The sequence below is a fragment of the Anguilla rostrata genome, chromosome 5, assembly GCF_018555375.3.
Source record: "Anguilla rostrata isolate EN2019 chromosome 5, ASM1855537v3, whole genome shotgun sequence".
Classification (NCBI taxonomy): Eukaryota; Metazoa; Chordata; class Actinopteri; order Anguilliformes; family Anguillidae; genus Anguilla; species Anguilla rostrata.
In genome coordinates this window covers 28,716,531-28,734,460 of record NC_057937.1, presented here as the reverse complement: position 1 = coordinate 28,734,460, position 17,930 = coordinate 28,716,531, and positions in this window count along the sequence as shown.

Below are 17,930 nucleotides of genomic sequence, written 5' to 3'. Positions count from 1 at the left end.
ACTCGGACTTGCGTGAAAATTTTAATTAATATTGCACTGGTACAGCCACCGTTTGCTTTCATCTTTTAAAGTTACTGTTAGCGGAGCAGCTAAATACTTGAAGCGTGCCCTGCAGATGCGAACCATGCACCATAAATGAAGAGTCCATATGTCTAGTCTTCCTGGTCTTTTTGTGGAATTGCAGAATCACAGAGTAAAATTGTGGCAGTTTGAAAAAGCAAAAGGGACGATTACTAGAATGAACCTGTTATTTTACCCTGACAAAAAGTGCGGAAGGTGATTTTTTCCAGTTTGCTTTTACTGTATCCCCAACGTAAATTACGCAGAACTACCGCATACCTCACATAAATTTGTCAAGCGTTTTGAGTCAGTTATAACGGGCTAACAAAGAAAATCCGGATGAAAATATTCAGCAACCGAATTAAATCGTTTGAATGTTTCAGTACGTAATATGCTGTCCCAGCACGAATGCTTAATATTTTATAAAACAGACTTATGCTAAAGCAAGAAATGAACAGAAGAGCACGCAAAATAATCCTCAATCTTAATTTCTCATCTGTAGACGTTGGCAGGCTATAACCAAAAGTAGGTTACTGCGCCGCATAACACATAATGTTTGAATTCAAGTTATTATTTTGAAAATAATAAATCTGTTTGCAGCTGCCAATTTTTTAAAATGGCGGTTGAAATAAAATGCTGCGAGTACTCGATCAATCAGAAAAGTTCAGCGCTTGCGCCCCACCCCAAACGTTCCTGTACTTTTTGAAAGAACTACCCCCCGAGCAGGGACTTTTTTGGGGGTAAAATAAAGTCCTACTGCTCAATAGTGAAAAGAACAGTACTTTACACCATCCTGAAAGTAATTAAGCTACCACAAACTACTGGAAAATGTAGCTACTAGAGCTTAAATAGGTAGCAAATTACACATAATGCATTGTGGTGGTATATTCTACCTATTTGATGTTGAATGCATGGAATACGTAAGAAATAAACCACGACGGGCAACTAGAAAGGTTACAATTCCTGAAGGAATTGTGTGGGCTTGCTTCAAATTTGAACTGGCACTGGCCTCAAGCCTCAATGCGGGTTGTATCCTTCTACTCATGCGTGCAGGATAGCATCCGTAAGCGCTAACTAGGTTAACTAAAGTAGGCGAAACGCTAACATGTTAAGATGTTATCTTCTGTACAGATGGGATTTCTGTGAGTTCCTGCATGTTTTGATGAATGGCGCTACTCGTTTCAGCAAGGCATCAAAACACCTAGCACATATTCGGAAATAAGAGCAGTGGACCCATACCATAACTCAATCAAATTCATCTCCCTAGCTCAGTCTTGCTTTTTAAAATGGTGTGGTCACGCACTGTACAGCGTTTTTCCAAGACCCCATGAAACCGGGTTTGAATGCCAGCTAGTTTTATGATAGGTTTGCCATCACTTGTTACCTAGCCAATATTAAAATTCAGCTGGGTTTTAGCTCAAAATGGTCTCACGGCATGCTTTTATCCCGGTTAGCTAGCTAACTACTAAATTATATTAAAAACAGCGGTTACTATAAACATAGTCATTAACAAAGATAGAGAAGAAAATGCGTCCTGTAGCCATGAGTTAAATACGGAACGCCTATTCTACCGTCCAAATAAGAGACGATTCAGTATTTTGCGTGATGGTTGACAACCCTAAATGAAGCCATGTAACTAGAACCGTGATTCAATGTTGCCATCAATTGCGAAATTTGACACTGAAAATGGGAGGGGACGTAACAACAATTCAAAATCGAAAGAATAATGCTGCTGTTTTAACTGCGTTAGAATGCTGGATTTTGTAGCACATTGATTTTAGAACTGTTAAAAGGCCAAGGTATCCCTTTACTTCATTTACTTTTACCATGTCAATCCATTCGTTCTTGTCACTGGCACTATCTAAATTCAGCTCGGTAATTTGGCGGAGAGCATTAGCCGCATTACCAGTGTTGTCACACATGATAGAATCTCCTGCGACACTCGTAAAAAAGTAGGTATTTCCTGACTACTTATGCAGGAATGTCATGCGGAATGGTCATTAATATGGATGTCCCGCCCATTGTCCTGCTCCCTCGCAACAATTTTATTTTACATTGTCCTGCTGGAACCCAGAGTCGAAGCTGTCTTAAGCTATAGTAAAGACATTAAATTGAATGCTGGCGTCTTCTCACCATGAAAATACCGAGACTTTGCTTACAGCAGCAAGATTGAGATTTCTCAGATAGAAACTAGGCCCCAGATTACTTATTATTACTCTGAATATTTACACTCAGAAGCTCTTTTGTCCATTTTTGTATTATTTTGTCCTGTGTCCCCACACACAGCTAAATGGGCTGGCATCAGCAATGTTGGGAAGGAGCAGGCACAATTCAGGCTTATGAAAATGGTCATGGAAAACACCCCTGATAATTAAATAAGAACAAACAGCCTTGTTCCAATGTTCCAACACATTTTAGAATGACAAAATTCCATGTCTCAACAACCCATCAACATGTTGTTTTGTTCAGTCATACATGTTGATCCCCTGTATTAAATTAACATGGCTAATAAGACAGCTACAAATCCCTGTATCCAGGCATACGTTAATGAATTAGTATCTAATTGTCCTCAAGCATGGCTGTGTATTCTGCTAGAGAGAAAATGACTGTTCAGTTGAAGAGGTAGTAAATAATTACCCTGATCATAAACAATTCTGTACTGAAGCATGATCATCTCTCTGTATTATAGAGGATATAGGGTCTAAATAAAAACAGCATGTTTTTAATACCATATAATAGCTTGCACTCCATGAGTTCCATGAAGAGCACTTAAGTGGGTGGAATATGCAAGAAAAAAGATAAATGTGGGTTTTTAGTGTGTGCAGTCGGAGCCCTGCAGTCATCTTAGATTTCTTCATCTGAGCAGCCAGTGCTCTCTGTGTTTGAGCTTCATTGCCTGTGAAAGGAGATGTAGAATTTTGTGTGGAGAAACTATGAAGGACAGAATGTTCTCTATAAAGACTCTAAGTTTTTTTTTCTATTAGTTTTTTTCTGTTAAAGCATGACTTAAAGGGTCACCTTGAACTACTGAAATCAAAGCTTAATCTTGCCGCTATGGTTAAAAGTTATACTCGGATGGAGCACTGTTGCAATGCTCTTGGCAAGGACACAGAATATAAAGCTTAGTTAAAGTTATACTATGCAGGTTCATTTGCGGCCCTTCTAGACTCTGTGTTTTTCTCCTCCTCAATCCTTAACCCCACCCACACCTCTGTTGAGGACACACTCTCGAGCGCTACAAGCAAAATGTCAAGTGAAGAGGTGATGTGGTTGAAAATAGCATTTTTAGCAACATGAATAATGCCATATAGGTGGTAACAGCCTCATGCCAGCAGCCATACCACCACGCACTCTGCTCCTGCTGACTGGCTGAAGCTAAGCAGGTGTGGGCTTGGTTAGTACCTGGATGGAAGACCACCAGGGAATACTGAGTTGCTGCTGGAAGTGGTGTTGGTGAGCCAGCAGGGGGCAATCTTCCCTCTGGTCAAATATGCCCCTGTGCAGTGATGGGGACACTGTGCTGTAGGAGATGCTGTCTTTCAGATGAGACGTTAAACCGAGGTCCTGACTCAGTGTGGTCATTAAAGATCCCATGACACTATTCGCAAAGAGTAGGGGGTTCCCCGGTGTCCTGGCTAAAATCCCAGATCTGGCTCTCGCATAAACTTGCCACCTAATCATCCCCTGGTTTAACTGGCTAAAAAAAATGTTCTCTCCCTCCAGCTGCTCAGTGGCCAACAATAGAGGATTGTGGTTGTACTGGGCAGCTCCCAGGTGTGAATGTGTATGTTTGCAGCAGGGAGTTCCTGCAAAAGAGCATCCATGCTCAGTGAACCTACCCTGGGTAAATAAAGGAAAAAAAAAAAAAACAGTAATTAGGCAGTGTTATAACAATCTTTTACACAGAGTGCACACTTTAATGGCTAAGAACATTGTTTGTTACTCCGTAGTGCAGCTGTTTTGTGTTTCCTCAATCGGTATTTAGTTATTCTGGACATTTAGTTAGAACTGGGATGTGAGCACAGAATTGTGTGTGGAATAAGTAACATTAGCAGGCCATGGCTATGTTATTGCTAGCAAATACACTTTTTAAAGAAGTTATCTGTATCTTATTCAAATATTAGTCTCTTTATTTTCTCAAATACAACATAATATGTATAGTTCACGGCTAATTGCAATCCATACATGGTTACATAAACGAGCAATAACCATTCTCTTGGGTTATTTTATGGCAGCCAATCAGAGGAGACGCTGCTTAACCTGTTAGTGCAAAGCCCCTAGTGGTCGACATGCCGGCGTGCCGAGATTACTGAACTCAGACATTCAGTGCTACTGAAACCAAAGTATGAGTTAAAAACAGAAATGCTTTGTTTCATTAGTAGACGATACAATACAACTATGTCGAATACGGAGTTTTGCAGCACCACCATTGTTGCTCTGTTTGTTCATTTAACACGCACCCCCTCCCTGCAGTCTCATCTACACTACACCCCCCACCCATGACATAATGGACAATATTGTCTATCTTGGCATTCATAAAAATAGTCTTTCACCACTCAAAAATCGTATTCTGTCATAGAAACAACAAACCCGACAATAGCCCTAAGATAACAAAATAAATTAGATAAATCTTTTAAAAATTACACCATGTCATTCTACAGTTAATATCTGGGACTAAATATTGAATAAATATACAACCTTATCATTGGTTTTATGCGTAGAGATGTCCCTTTTGAGATTGAGTGGTCATATATTGTCTTGGACAATCCGTTTGAGAAATATACGCGCATTTGTATTGCCTGGGTACCTTCCAAATTAGCTGTGCGTAATACCACACCTGTAGTTGTTTACGGCCTTGTCGCCCTTTTCAGTACAGTCTGGCTTGAATTCATGAATTCAGTAAGTGAGAGTATAAGCTTTCCAACGATGTATAACATATCTAATTTTGCTTTTGGGATAGCGTTTTATAGGTCATCGTAACTGAAGATTTTCTTATGCATTCACTTACTTATTCACTCTGTGGTAGCAGTAAAAGACGCACCTAACGAAACGTTGTCAATGATTTTTCATAATTTCTTTGAAAATACTATTATTATTGAGGACTTATGGGCATAGCTAAGCCATATGTTTTCTGATAGACCTATCTGACACTGTTTTCTGGAGGAAAACACAGATCTGTACACAGATAAAATTTCATCATTGCTATGTAAGTATTACTGCTCAAAATATTTCAGTTATATACATTGTTTTTGAAATTGAGTGTCTTTAAATAAGTTAGTGGTATTATATAATGTGGATATTTCACACTGTAATGTAAGCGTTAGTTAATAGTGTAATAGTTTTTGTGATGCATGCAACAGTGATGACGAAAGTGTTGGAACATTGCCAAAATGTGGTGGACGGTTGGAAATTGTTTTCATATCGTCCCATCCCCATACAACAAAACATACGAGAGTATATAAAAACATACAAGAGTTAATTATTAGGTACTGTACAGCATTGTGTGACAATATGTTTTCATTATTTTTAAATCTGATATCAATGTTTCATCTTAAACCTTCATAAGGGGCTCTTTATATGCTTTACAATGGACAAAAAGCATTATATTCCTTTTTCGAGAGATTATGTTTCTGTTCTCCTAGCTATTTTAGACCACTGTACTGACAGAACGTTTGTAATATCCATTGGAAATTATGCAACGGTAAGTTTCTTGTGTAAAAACAGTTGATTTGTAGTGAAATACGTGAATTTGTTGTGATTTACAGCAATGCACAATTTAGACATTTTGGGTAGATTTGGAGATGCTGGGTACACTCCTTAGTTTTTGCTTCATAGGTCTTTAGTAGTTCTACATATCCACCCTTAGATTGTATTATCTTGTGGTCAAGAGGTTTTTGATCCAGGACATGTATACTTTAACCTCCTCTATATATGCAATCTCCCAGTATTTCATTGCGAACTAAAAAAGAGCAAATTCATTTTAGATTTTTTGCCTAGACAACTGCATTTGTGGCACTTTATTTCTTCCAAAATTATGAATATAAAGTAACCTAAGCTAGTGTTGTACTGTAAATGGTACAAATGTCTTGCTTAATTTAAGCCATTTTTCAAGTCTCTGTGGTGTTCACATCTGGAGTTACAAAGCATTCATAGGGTACCCCCTAAATGGGCAAGGATTGGCCAGATTTGACATGTGTGCTAAGGGGTTAAGTGTAGTGAGGTAATTGCTTGCACTGGCGAGAATCGAGGCTGCTTCCATAGAGTGAAGATTGATTGTTGATCATTTATAGATTTGATGGGGAAAGACAGTTCATCGAAATTGTCGTTCAACTACGTGTGGAAATGGCGAATTGGTCAGGTTTTTAAGTTGATGGCGAGCCTACCCAGAGAAGTTACCTGGAAGCTGTTGTATTCTGAAAACGGAAGAGCCTTCAAGCTTATCTCCAGCTTTATTCCTGCCATTCAGCCACGGCTTTAGGAAAAGTGACCTGGACTTGTACCACTGACATCCATACTCAATCCCCTTTCACTCTCACAGCCCCAACACTCCCTTGACTTAGACTGAATTACTCCCTTTACTGACTTACCCTTACTTTCGCACTGTACCGAGACTGTGAAAGGGCTGAGCATCTCCCCTGCTGAATGTGGATGGATTATTCTGCAACCAGCACTGGTTTTACAAGTCCTGGTGAATTATTGGACATTGGTTCGAATTGTTTCCAGTGGTTATCAATGTACTTGGAGTTAATTGAATTGAACAGGGTCAAAATTGATGGTGATACTTGAATTTGATCATTTGAATTTGTATCTACTACCGTAGATTAGAACGGGTGCACCCAGAAGAAAAAACCCAAAGAAAAATTATACCTAGATAAAAAACAAATACCCAGGAAAAGAAAATATCAAGAAAACAAAAATATACTCAGGAAAGTTAAAGTAATAATCTCGAAAATTTTCATTAAAATAAATGTCTTTTAAGTCACTATCTATCGCTGCATTGGGTAACACAATGGTGATTGAGCCTATTTTTATATTAATTTATATATATATTATTATCATAATTCATAATTCATGATGAAAAAACTTGGTGTCTGTGGCGACATTCCCGGGAAAAAATCACAAGCGGCGCACAGTTAGTGACACGTTTTTCATCACCCATCAGTGGTTGGTCCGCCAGAGAGGGTAGGCGGTACTAACGCAACAGGCTCACTCTTCAGCTCACTTGTGTGTGAGCGGCGTACTGTTTTTTCCGGTGTCTGCATGCGTTACAATAACAGAGAAAGGGGGGGTTGGGGAAGTTATGGAACCCTAAAAAGTTTTTGTGTAACATGAGAGATCACATTATTTGTTGATGTAGATTTCGTATTACATTTAATGACAATGTAACTTTACTAAATTACATAGCTATTTGCACAGCTAACGCTAGCTACCGGACCATGTCAAGAAAGACAATGTTAGTTTAGACAACGTTGCGCACAGTATCCATTCTCTCATTTCAGGTAACGTTGCGTTAGCTAGCTAGCTAATGTAATTAACACAATCTAATGTCGGCTAACAATTAGAAAAAAACGCTAGCTAACGCTACCGACCGGTACCGACCTCGCAAACCATCTCTCGAATGCAATGCTACCTTGTTGCAACGTTGCAGTGTAGCTAACTTAAGGCCAGTTCAGATCAATGATTCGCAACGAGACTGGGTGCAACTTGCAAAAGTCCAAGACGTCTGATATAAACGTTATAAAACTGCACTTGGCGATTTGACAAGGACGGTCTTTTAAAACCTCAGGGCAGGCAACGGCTCTGCTACTAGCCAGTTCACACCGCTGCAATTTTCTCTGCAACATTCTAAAACCGTTTCGCCTCGTTGTGAATCATTGATCTGAACTGGCCTTAACTTTACCATTATTTACATTGCCATCGAGTTCATCAATATATTATAACGATCGGAATAAAGCCGGGATATGTGGAGCAGAGCCGGGTCTGATTTCTGAAGACGTCATGCAGGAGAAAAACTAAATAAAAGAATACGGCAGTATGGATTAGCATTGTTATTATTTTATTACGCTTTCTCATATGTTCCTTCAGCCTTTATCCCCATTTTGATGAAATCTCCTTTGTTTTTGTTTTATTCTTATTCTTCTGATTGCTAATTTAACACCCAGCTCAGCTTTATTCTCGAACAGTTTAGCTAGCAAAACCAGAAACACCAGGGGTAACATTTTGCAAGGCAGTTGTTTCAAAAATACCACACAACAATCATTCATGAAAAAGACTGCTTATTGTGCACGAGATACATAATTGCACGAGTCACAGCGAATCCCGCAAATTCTTCTCTGCAGTGTGAAGATGTTCATACCGGGCAAAAGGTGGATAAAGAACATTTGCAGAAATTGATCATCACTAATTCTACCCCAGGTTTGCTACGGCATTTTAATCCGGCTCGGCAGTGTAAAGACATCTTGAGTTAACCTAATGTTAGACAATGAATGAGTATGTACATAACGTTACTTTTATAAAAACCGTTTTTTATTCAGTAAATAGTAAGTGTTATAGTTGGCGTGCCAAGTGACAGACGTTACACAGGCGACACTGGTTGGATCCGGTTGGATCTATGGGAAGTGAGGTCCAAAAACGCACCTGCAATTACCGCTTCTCGCCATTCGCACCGCCATAGAGAACGAAACTGAAATCTTTGAGATTGTCACTTTAAGATCCCCAAAAAGGGAAAAACCCATGAATGCATTTAACCAGATGGTAATCTGTATAAAACGGGTCGGAAACCTTTACTATCAAAAGAGCCATTTTTTGCCAAAAAAAAATCTGCCTGGAGCCGCAAAACATATTTGAGCCTTATAATGAAGGTAACAGCCTATTAAGTCTAAATTAGCCTATCAACATTACTAATAGGTCTAAATGAGCATTCATTAATATGTTTTTGTCAGAATGCAGTGAGGACCCAAGTGCAAACGAGAGGCAGGACACGTTGTTACTCTACAGTGAGCTATTTATGATTATTTGGTACTTTTATTACAATTTTTACAATAATACCATGTTTTGTTGCATTTATGAAATTATAGAACTACAATAAAGAAAACTGTTTACATTTTTTGTTATTTTTATTGGGAGATGCTATTACCAACAAAACACAAAACTGAACAATTGTGAAGTGGAGAAAAAATCCACTGGCATGTGTAGGCCTACTTTGAAATAGAGTAGCTATAAAGAGCTATGCAGGCCTACTTTGAGTTCTACCCGTGGTGTTTGTGCAAATGAATAAAATAAAAAGTATCCTACTTTGATAATAAATAAAACATATAGCCTAATAGCTTTAAAAATAGTAAAAAAAAAAAAAAAAAATAGACCAGTTTCAATTTAATCACGACCACAACATGTATTTTGCCTTTTTTGTACAGCTATTTTCGTGAATAAAATCACATTTTTATTATTATTTTTTATTGGTAAAAACACTTACTTCATATCCAGGGAGGTAGCCAACTACTTGAAAGTTAGATGACATTTACTAATACGATTGCATTCCAGGCTGGAAAATAACCCGTTAAACCAGAGAAATTGCTGAGTTGTTTTAGAATCTTTATTGCAACAGAATGTATCAAGCTGATACAGCCCGGATAAAAATTGGTGTGACAGAGCCACTTGAGAGGGGTTTTGGTATGCAGTTATTGTGCGTCGCTTCAGATAAAGCCGCTGCTAAATAAAATGTAATGTAATATTATATCCTGAGGTATAGCATTAGAAATAAATTATTAAAGTATTTTGATATGTTAAGTTATGCTGTGTTTTATAATCAGTGATCCCTGATGAGGATGAGAGTCTTTGTTTGAAACTTTGTTAGCTTTGTTAGTGAAGTTGGCTATATGTAGCTAGATAGCATGCAATTAAGTTCCCGACTGAAAAAAAATTCAGGTGAACTACCGATGCCTTGGCAGTCATGCTGCATTTTATCATCAGTAAATCCAGATGAGGACGAGCAATACAAAAGCTCCCCAACCTTGGGCATCTAGCTGCCTAAAATAACTAGCTAGCTAAAAGTTAATCACATAGAGGTCCAACAGAAAACAAACCAACTACGAGTTGCTTTTTATCCTCGTGGTGAGTGTAAAACTGAAACACTAAAGCATGATTTTGGCTATATTAAAACCTTGATCCTGTACACAGATATAATAACTGCAGTTCTGCACCAGTTACACATTCATAAGAAATTGTTCCACACTGCCAAATATTGTGCTTTTTAAGCACAATAATTTTTTAAAAATAAAATAATATAATTCTACCAATAGAATATATTGTTATCATCAACCCATTTGTCATTTGCAAACATTTTAGCAGGCTAATTCCTGCCACATATTTACAAGCTAACAGGCTACTTGAGTAAATTGCACGAAAACATGCCCATATAGACTATTAATTTTTAAATCTAAAATGTTTTGAAAGCCTATGTTTCAAAAATATCAGTGAATAACATAATAGCAGTGCTGGCTTGTGCTTGGCTAGGAATTCATCTGCGAAGGACAGTAGGTAACATTTCTTTCGCTAGGAACAAAAGTCTGAAATCGGAATCAGTCACTGCATGACCCTCGTTCTCGTTCACTAGGAACTAGAGTCAGTGAACAAAGAGTCAGAGGTCGGAGTCAGGAACGAAGAACCCGGTGAATGAATCTGGGAATGAATCCTTTTGTGGAACAGAGTCAAATGACTTGTGTCCCTGAAAGGAACTGGAACGCCCACCACTAATCCCAAACCACAGGCTCTGTAGCCACACCCACCGACCCCCCCACACAGAAATGAGTGCCACGCCCAAACACATTTTAGAATAACAAATACAGGTAAAAAGGAATTTGGTGAAACCAGACATAGATTGCCACTGCGTCATAGATATGCTTTAGCATGGTTATTTTATAATGTTTTAAAGTAACAAAAATCTTAAAGTCCTGCACAGTCTGTCTTTAACTTTTATAACTGGGAATTCTGAACAGCTAGGGCATACCATTTAAATACACTGTATTGAAATGAGATGGTACAACAGATGTGTTCTCAATGGCTCTTACAAGGCTGCTGTGCTTTATTAAAGTACTTCATGCACTTTGATTGCTTTCTACCGCGGACATGCTGCAGTACATTTAAATGTTGTATTTGGCATGATGGGTTTTGTTAGAAGCAGTGGGAAATGCCCACATTAAAATGAGAGCAGTTATATAACATTTAACAAGCACAAAAAACTAATGAACTAATCATGGTCTTCAATCAATAATTCAGGTGTCTTGGTGTCAGGCTAAAACCACCAACTGTATATGTCACTTGTCGTGTTTGTCACTTAATAACGATCTAAGCACAACAGCTGGGATTTATTGATAGTAAGTATTCATTATGTTTCCACCAGAGACTGTAAAAAATATGGACAAAGCTACTGTGACGTCACCCATTGACTCTCCGTGGGTCTCTAAAACACGTTTTGAAGCTCAATGGCTGGCGCGGCCATGTTGTCGATTTGGAGCCAAAACCATAGAGTTAAGCGGTTCCGTGATTTTTTACAATGTGATTGACAGTCCGGTGCGGAAAAGCCCATCAACCTGAAAGAACGATTGCAGAACGAACTTGAGGCTAGCTGACTGTCTGCCGTTATGTTTTAAAATATATTATCAAATGTTTACGGAGTTTAATTTCCATCCGTGACTGTACTGTGTCATGTAATCACGTTATATGTATGACATTAATAATACAATTATGTTCAGTTATCTTCAATTTATGTTTCTCAGAAAAACGAATATGCTTAGCTAGCATAGCTTGCCAGTGAGCTAGGTAGGCTATCCATCAAAACCAATGGAGAAAAGCCAATATACGCCAGGAGCCCCCAGGACCGATTCTGAGAACCACTGTCTTAAATGCTCTTGTCGGTCTCTTAAATGCTAAAAACATGTTCCTTTTAAATGCCAGTCTTACAATGATGGTTAATTTCATTAAATTCTGTGTGTGATTTCATCGTGTGTTGTATGTTATCCAGCAAATAAACCTTAAGCCTCTTAATTCGCTTCGTGAAACTGAAAATTTTGCAGTGTTTATCCCAAAATCGGGATTATAGTAGCTTTGTCACATCCATGAAGCATGGCCCAGGTAGACATTTACGGAATATACACGACTGACAAGCCGTCAAACACGTTTGCCGGTTAGGGTTAGCTAGCTAGACAAATGGCTTGGTAGCCGAAGTTGCAAACTGTTTTAGCATAGGCTACTGGACTACCAAATATAGCAAATAAGCGTTAGCTGATTACGCTTTCTGCCAACTAATTATTTGGTTAAGTAGGCTAAAGGAAATAGTAAAAATGACTTGGCTACCGAAAAACTTCAGAGGAGGATTATTTTATGGTTGTCTAGTGCAGCTGTAAATAGCACACGCCATAATGAAATCACTACGAAATGGGATTCCTGCATTTTCTGACTTCGCACAGTTGGACTGTGGACGATGAGTCGGAGCCGCAATGTCAAGGCCAAGAGGCGCCACCTCCCACCCCAGTGACCATAGACTGTAGCCCCCACTGTAGCTTAGTCCTCCGCAGTAATCAGGAAGTGACGCCAACTGTACCTCATTGGTCCACAACAAATATTATAACAGTGCCCAAATGACACAATAAATCATGAAATCGACCCATGGACAGTCAGAAGACGAATAAAATACACATATTGTGACTATTTGTTTTCATGAGAAAAAAAATATTGACTTTGTATTTTGAGCGCATTTGTACCGTAGACTTACATGGAAACCGGATATGAAAACACCTATACTGGAGCCAACCGTAGTGGTGCTAGTGAGCAACCAGGAACAACAAGACCAGGAAATGAGCTTCAAAAACGAAGTCTGGTTGGTATAAACACAGGGTATGGTGCTGGATTTCTCTCACAGCAGCTCTTTCTGTGATTGTATTGAATTAGGAATGTCTATTCCCCAATATTTTTCTAAAAAAAAAATTAGTTACTGCTACTTTAAGGTTATGGGGGCAGTGTATATCCAATATGAAACCACTTCATCTTTAATGGAGCCACCAGATGTTCACCGTGCCGTGCTGGAATCCGTGCTCCCGCTTTGTTTTGCTTTCTCCACTGCCACCTGACCCGTGCCAGGCCGCAAGTACCCGTGCCGATTTTAGCTACTGCTCTGGGGTAGGTACCAAAGGTACTATCCGTGCTGCAATTTAATACTGCAGACCGTTGATTGGTCAATGGAAATCGTCACAAATACGTCATCCCATGTTCAGTTTGTTCACCGGCAGCAACCCCCATTTTTAAATACCACAGCAGCAAGAGGGAGTAATGTTAACTAGCGAATTCTACAGTCAATATTTGGGACTAAATATAGAATAAATATACAGCCTTACCATTGGTTTTACGCGTAGAGATGTTCCTTTTGAGACTGAGTGGTCATATATTGTCTTGGACAATCCGTTTGTGAAATATACGCGAATTTGTGATGCCTGGGTACCTTCGTAAATAACGAGCTGTGCGTAATACCACACGTGTTGTTTACGCCGTTGTCGCCCTTTTTAGTACAGTCTGGCTTGATCAACAATTGATTTATTCAGTAGGTGAGAGTATAAGCTTTCTAACGATCTAATTTTGCTTTTGGAATAGCGTTTTATAGGTCAGCATTACCGAAAATTTTCTTATCATCGCATTCACTTACGCATTCTCTCTGTGATGGCAGTAAAAGACGTAAGATGCAATGTAAGTATTACTGCTCAAATATTTTGGTTATATACCTTATTTTTTAAACTGAGTGTCTTTAAATAGGTTAGTGTTATTATATAATGTGGATATTTCACACTGTAATGTAAGCGTTAGTTAATAGTGTAATAGTTTTTGTGATGCATGCAACAGTGATGATGAGAGTGTTGGAACATTGCCAAAACGTGGTGGACGGTGAAAATTGTTTTCATATTGTCCCATCCCCATACAAGAAAACATATGAGAGTACAGAGTATAGAAATACATACAAGAGTTAATTATTACACATTTAGGGCGCTTTACTCCGCTTTACTCCTCCCATGACTCCTCCTACCTTCACGGGTCTGTTGTGTAATGGAGAAGCGCAACAGGCAACATGGCACGGGTATGATACGAATGCTGGTCAATGGAGAAGTGCCATAGGGTGACGCTCTGATGCAAGATATGTCTGCCCAACTTCAGACCAACTTTTTCCAAAAAGTCTGCAATATAAAACTACCTTATACAAATCAAATTCCTCTGCCACAAACTGTAGCTTACCTTTTCAGGTGACCTAGTGAGAGTGCCTAGGGGTGAGTCTGTTCTGCAGGTGGTCTGCCCTTGCTGAATTGTGAGCAGCAGAGTGGGGTAGTTAGGTCACATTGTGAACAAGATACACAGTAATGCATAATCATTAGGTTGTGATTTGCATTCATTTACTTATTTGCATGAATCACCTATCTTGTTACCTCTCCCATATAATGAAAAATTACTTATGCATTGGCTCTGTGAGAAAACATCCCCCTTTTTCTAAAGTTTATTTCATGCAAATATATGCATGCTTAGTAAATATCTTTTAGTGCAATTCATTATTGTGTTTCATTCAATAAAGGTAAAAGTTTTTTGACTGAATTCTGCTTAACCTTACACAACAGTGATATCAAAAATAAATCATATGACAAAAACCAAAACATTTTCTTGCAGGCCTGAGCCTATCAGGGGCAATTCATTTCATTCAGCATACAACAACATATTGACATCCATATGATGTATTCGCCTAGCTTGGCTTATCCGGTCCTTTGTGAGTTCTGCGCTCATCATCTTTCTTCTTAATCTCTTCAAATTCATGGCCATGAAATCAGGCGCTGGTGTCTAAAAATAGCATTCTCTTAAATTATTGCTTTTATCGGTTACTGATTCAAGGTGCACTGCTGTAACACCTGTGAAACTTAGCACTTTGATGCAAAAAACAAACGATCGATTGGTGAAACCATTTCTTGATATTGCTAAAATCCCCCTTTGAGCTCTAAGCAATCAATTATGCATTATTTCCATTGAGCTGAAAGCATTTTTAGGAGCATTTTAAAACAAGCATGTCTACAGTATGTATGTAAATGGAATTTTAAACATGAAAAGAGCTGTTTTTCTAAAAAAACAAAAAAAAAAAAGCTTGTTACCTTACAAACAGTAAAACAATATCTCAATTAGACATTCCAGTGTTGAGTAAATTACCTAAAAGCAAGCTAATACCAGTAAAAAATCGACCCCCTCTATGATCTACCCATTGTGACTTTTGCTCCTGCTTGGAAACTCCATATCTATTACAGTAACCTTATAGTCTCATGTTCTTGAAGCTCATAGCTTTCAAACGACTTTATTCTAGTAGAAATAATGGGTTGGCAATTCTGCTGCATACTCAGTTATTTTTACTTTGCATTTTTGCATAACACAGGAGTGGAAGCTTAGCGCACACTTTTATTTATTATTTATCACTGTCAATTATTTATTTTTGTCAGTTTTGTTAGTTTATCAGCAAATGCTTGCATAAAAGACTTCAGTGGTGATAAAGGACACTATATTATTGTAAATCATTTATGATTTGATTATATATTTTTGTAATTTTTTCTCTTTATGGGCTCTTAGTCTGTTGTGATCAGGAGGCTTGTGTACCTCTCTTTTTTTACCACACAGGACAAATCGAAGGTGAGATGTCAGCACAATCAAATCTACTGTTATTGTAGAGAGTACTGCCTGCTCACATATGTGTGTGTGTGTGTGTGTGTGTGTCTGCGTGTGAGGTGAAAGACATGAGTTCCTCACACTTCCCTGTGTAATTCCTTTGTAAGTTTGTATAACTCAAAAAGGGGTGATGAAAGGCTGCTTGCTGTTTACTACAGTTTGCTGGGGCTCAGGAGAATATATTGGAAAATGTTTGATTAATGATGTGATGTTTTTTCCTTTGCATGTCTCTCCCATTAGCCATGTCCAACAAAAGAAGCACAAACTATTTCAGATATGCTTGTTCATAGTCTTTGAGAGTAGTTACCGTTGTGATCCAAGTATGTTATTTTCCATGTAGCAAGAACCTATTCTACAGTGCCGAGCTCCTGTGCAGTATGAAAAGGGAGTACCATGCCCTGTCTAGGCGAGTGTGCTGAAGCAAGCATATTCTGCAGAAAAAAAGACTGGGGTTTTTTGTTGGTGCAAGGGAAAGTAATAATTTAGTCTGCATTTTCTGAGCCACACTGACAGAGGAAAAACAGGTTGTAATGCAGCTGTTTTATGGTGTTGTGTTTTATTCCGGACTTCTCGGTATTAAATGTGCAGTGATGTCAGGGAGGAGATGTGTGGCACAGTCAGCAGGGTGACCAACCCTTGAGCCATATGCTCATTTCCTTTGCATGGTTGGGGTTTTAATCTCCTGCCGTGGCATCTTCTGGGCTGTGATCCCTTCATTTTCTGCCACCCTCTCTGCTTTCTCACTGTCTGCACAGAGAAAAACACATTAAATGAGGGAAGGCTGTCCATTCTTATTTATATTAATAAAATAATTTACATATGTACCTAATTTTGGTATGAGAAAGAACATCACCAACGCAGAGGAAGTGGGATGATTGTATTGATTTCACAAATATTTATATAGTTTATTTTGAGCTGACTTGCATGTTCTTTCTGTTGAAACCTGCAGCACAGACTCACTTAGTGTGTAGTCTTGGTTGATTTTTAAAGTTTACTGCAATGCTATGGAATATTGTAAGATTATCAGGAAGACATGGTCAGTCATATTTCAGACAGGACACTTGTAGAGTAAACCATGACCAGTATTAAAAATGGTTCGAGTTCCTGTAAGTAAGCTATTATGGCTCCTCATTGCTTAAGCCATCCACTAGTCAGTCAAACATTAGAAATAAAATTGTCACTATTCTGCAGGAAGCTTGGTGTATATAGGGTTAAACAATGTCAAATATTTAATTTATCCAGGTTTTCTGTAAATGTGGACTCATGTTTGTCATGCTCTTAGTCTCTTGTTACATTCAGTCAAACCACATATGATTGTATTGACTACGCATGCTGTCTGGTACGCCTTGCAACACTAGCTCCATTAGCCACATGTGGCTGGGTTTTTAGTGAACGTTTAGTAACATTGCGTTAAATTCCCCACAAGACTCTCCCCACAGTAAAGCCCATCTTTAGGCATGCAGTGATTGTGAGGGGGACCTCCCAGTAGCCGCTATGTAGGTTGAGAAAACGAAACCAAGTGGAACCCCCTGTGCTATGTAAAGCATCATCAATACAGTGAAGTGGTTAAGAGTCTTTTTTAGCTATCAAATTTAGCTGCCTGTAGTCTACACAGAACTGGAGAGAGCCATCTTTTTTTCTTATTGGCACCATAGGGGAGGCCCACACGCTTTCAGAGGGACGAATGATGCCGACTGCGGCCATTTCCTTGATTTTTGACACAACTTCCACTGTCTGGGCCAGATAGGCAGGGCTACACCTGTGTCAATGTTGTCTAATGACATTAGTTTGTGTAAACTTGGTATCCTTAGCTGCAAAAAAAAAAAAATAATAATAATAAATTTTATTTATAAAGCACTTTTCAAACAGTATCTCAAAGTGCTGTACGTGTTGTGAGGTCAATACACAAAAAAACAGTAGTACACTTTTTAAAAGAAAGAAAGATAAAATAAAATAAAATAAAATGACCAGTACCAGGAACACAGACAAAATAGTACAAGGTTAACCCTCTGGGGTCTAAGGGTAAAATGAGGCACACTGGTAATTGTGCGATGCTCTGACATTTGTGTAAATTTCATCAACTTTATATACAGTGATTCCAAAGTGTTTCATATCTTTGTTTTCAGCACAGACTCAGC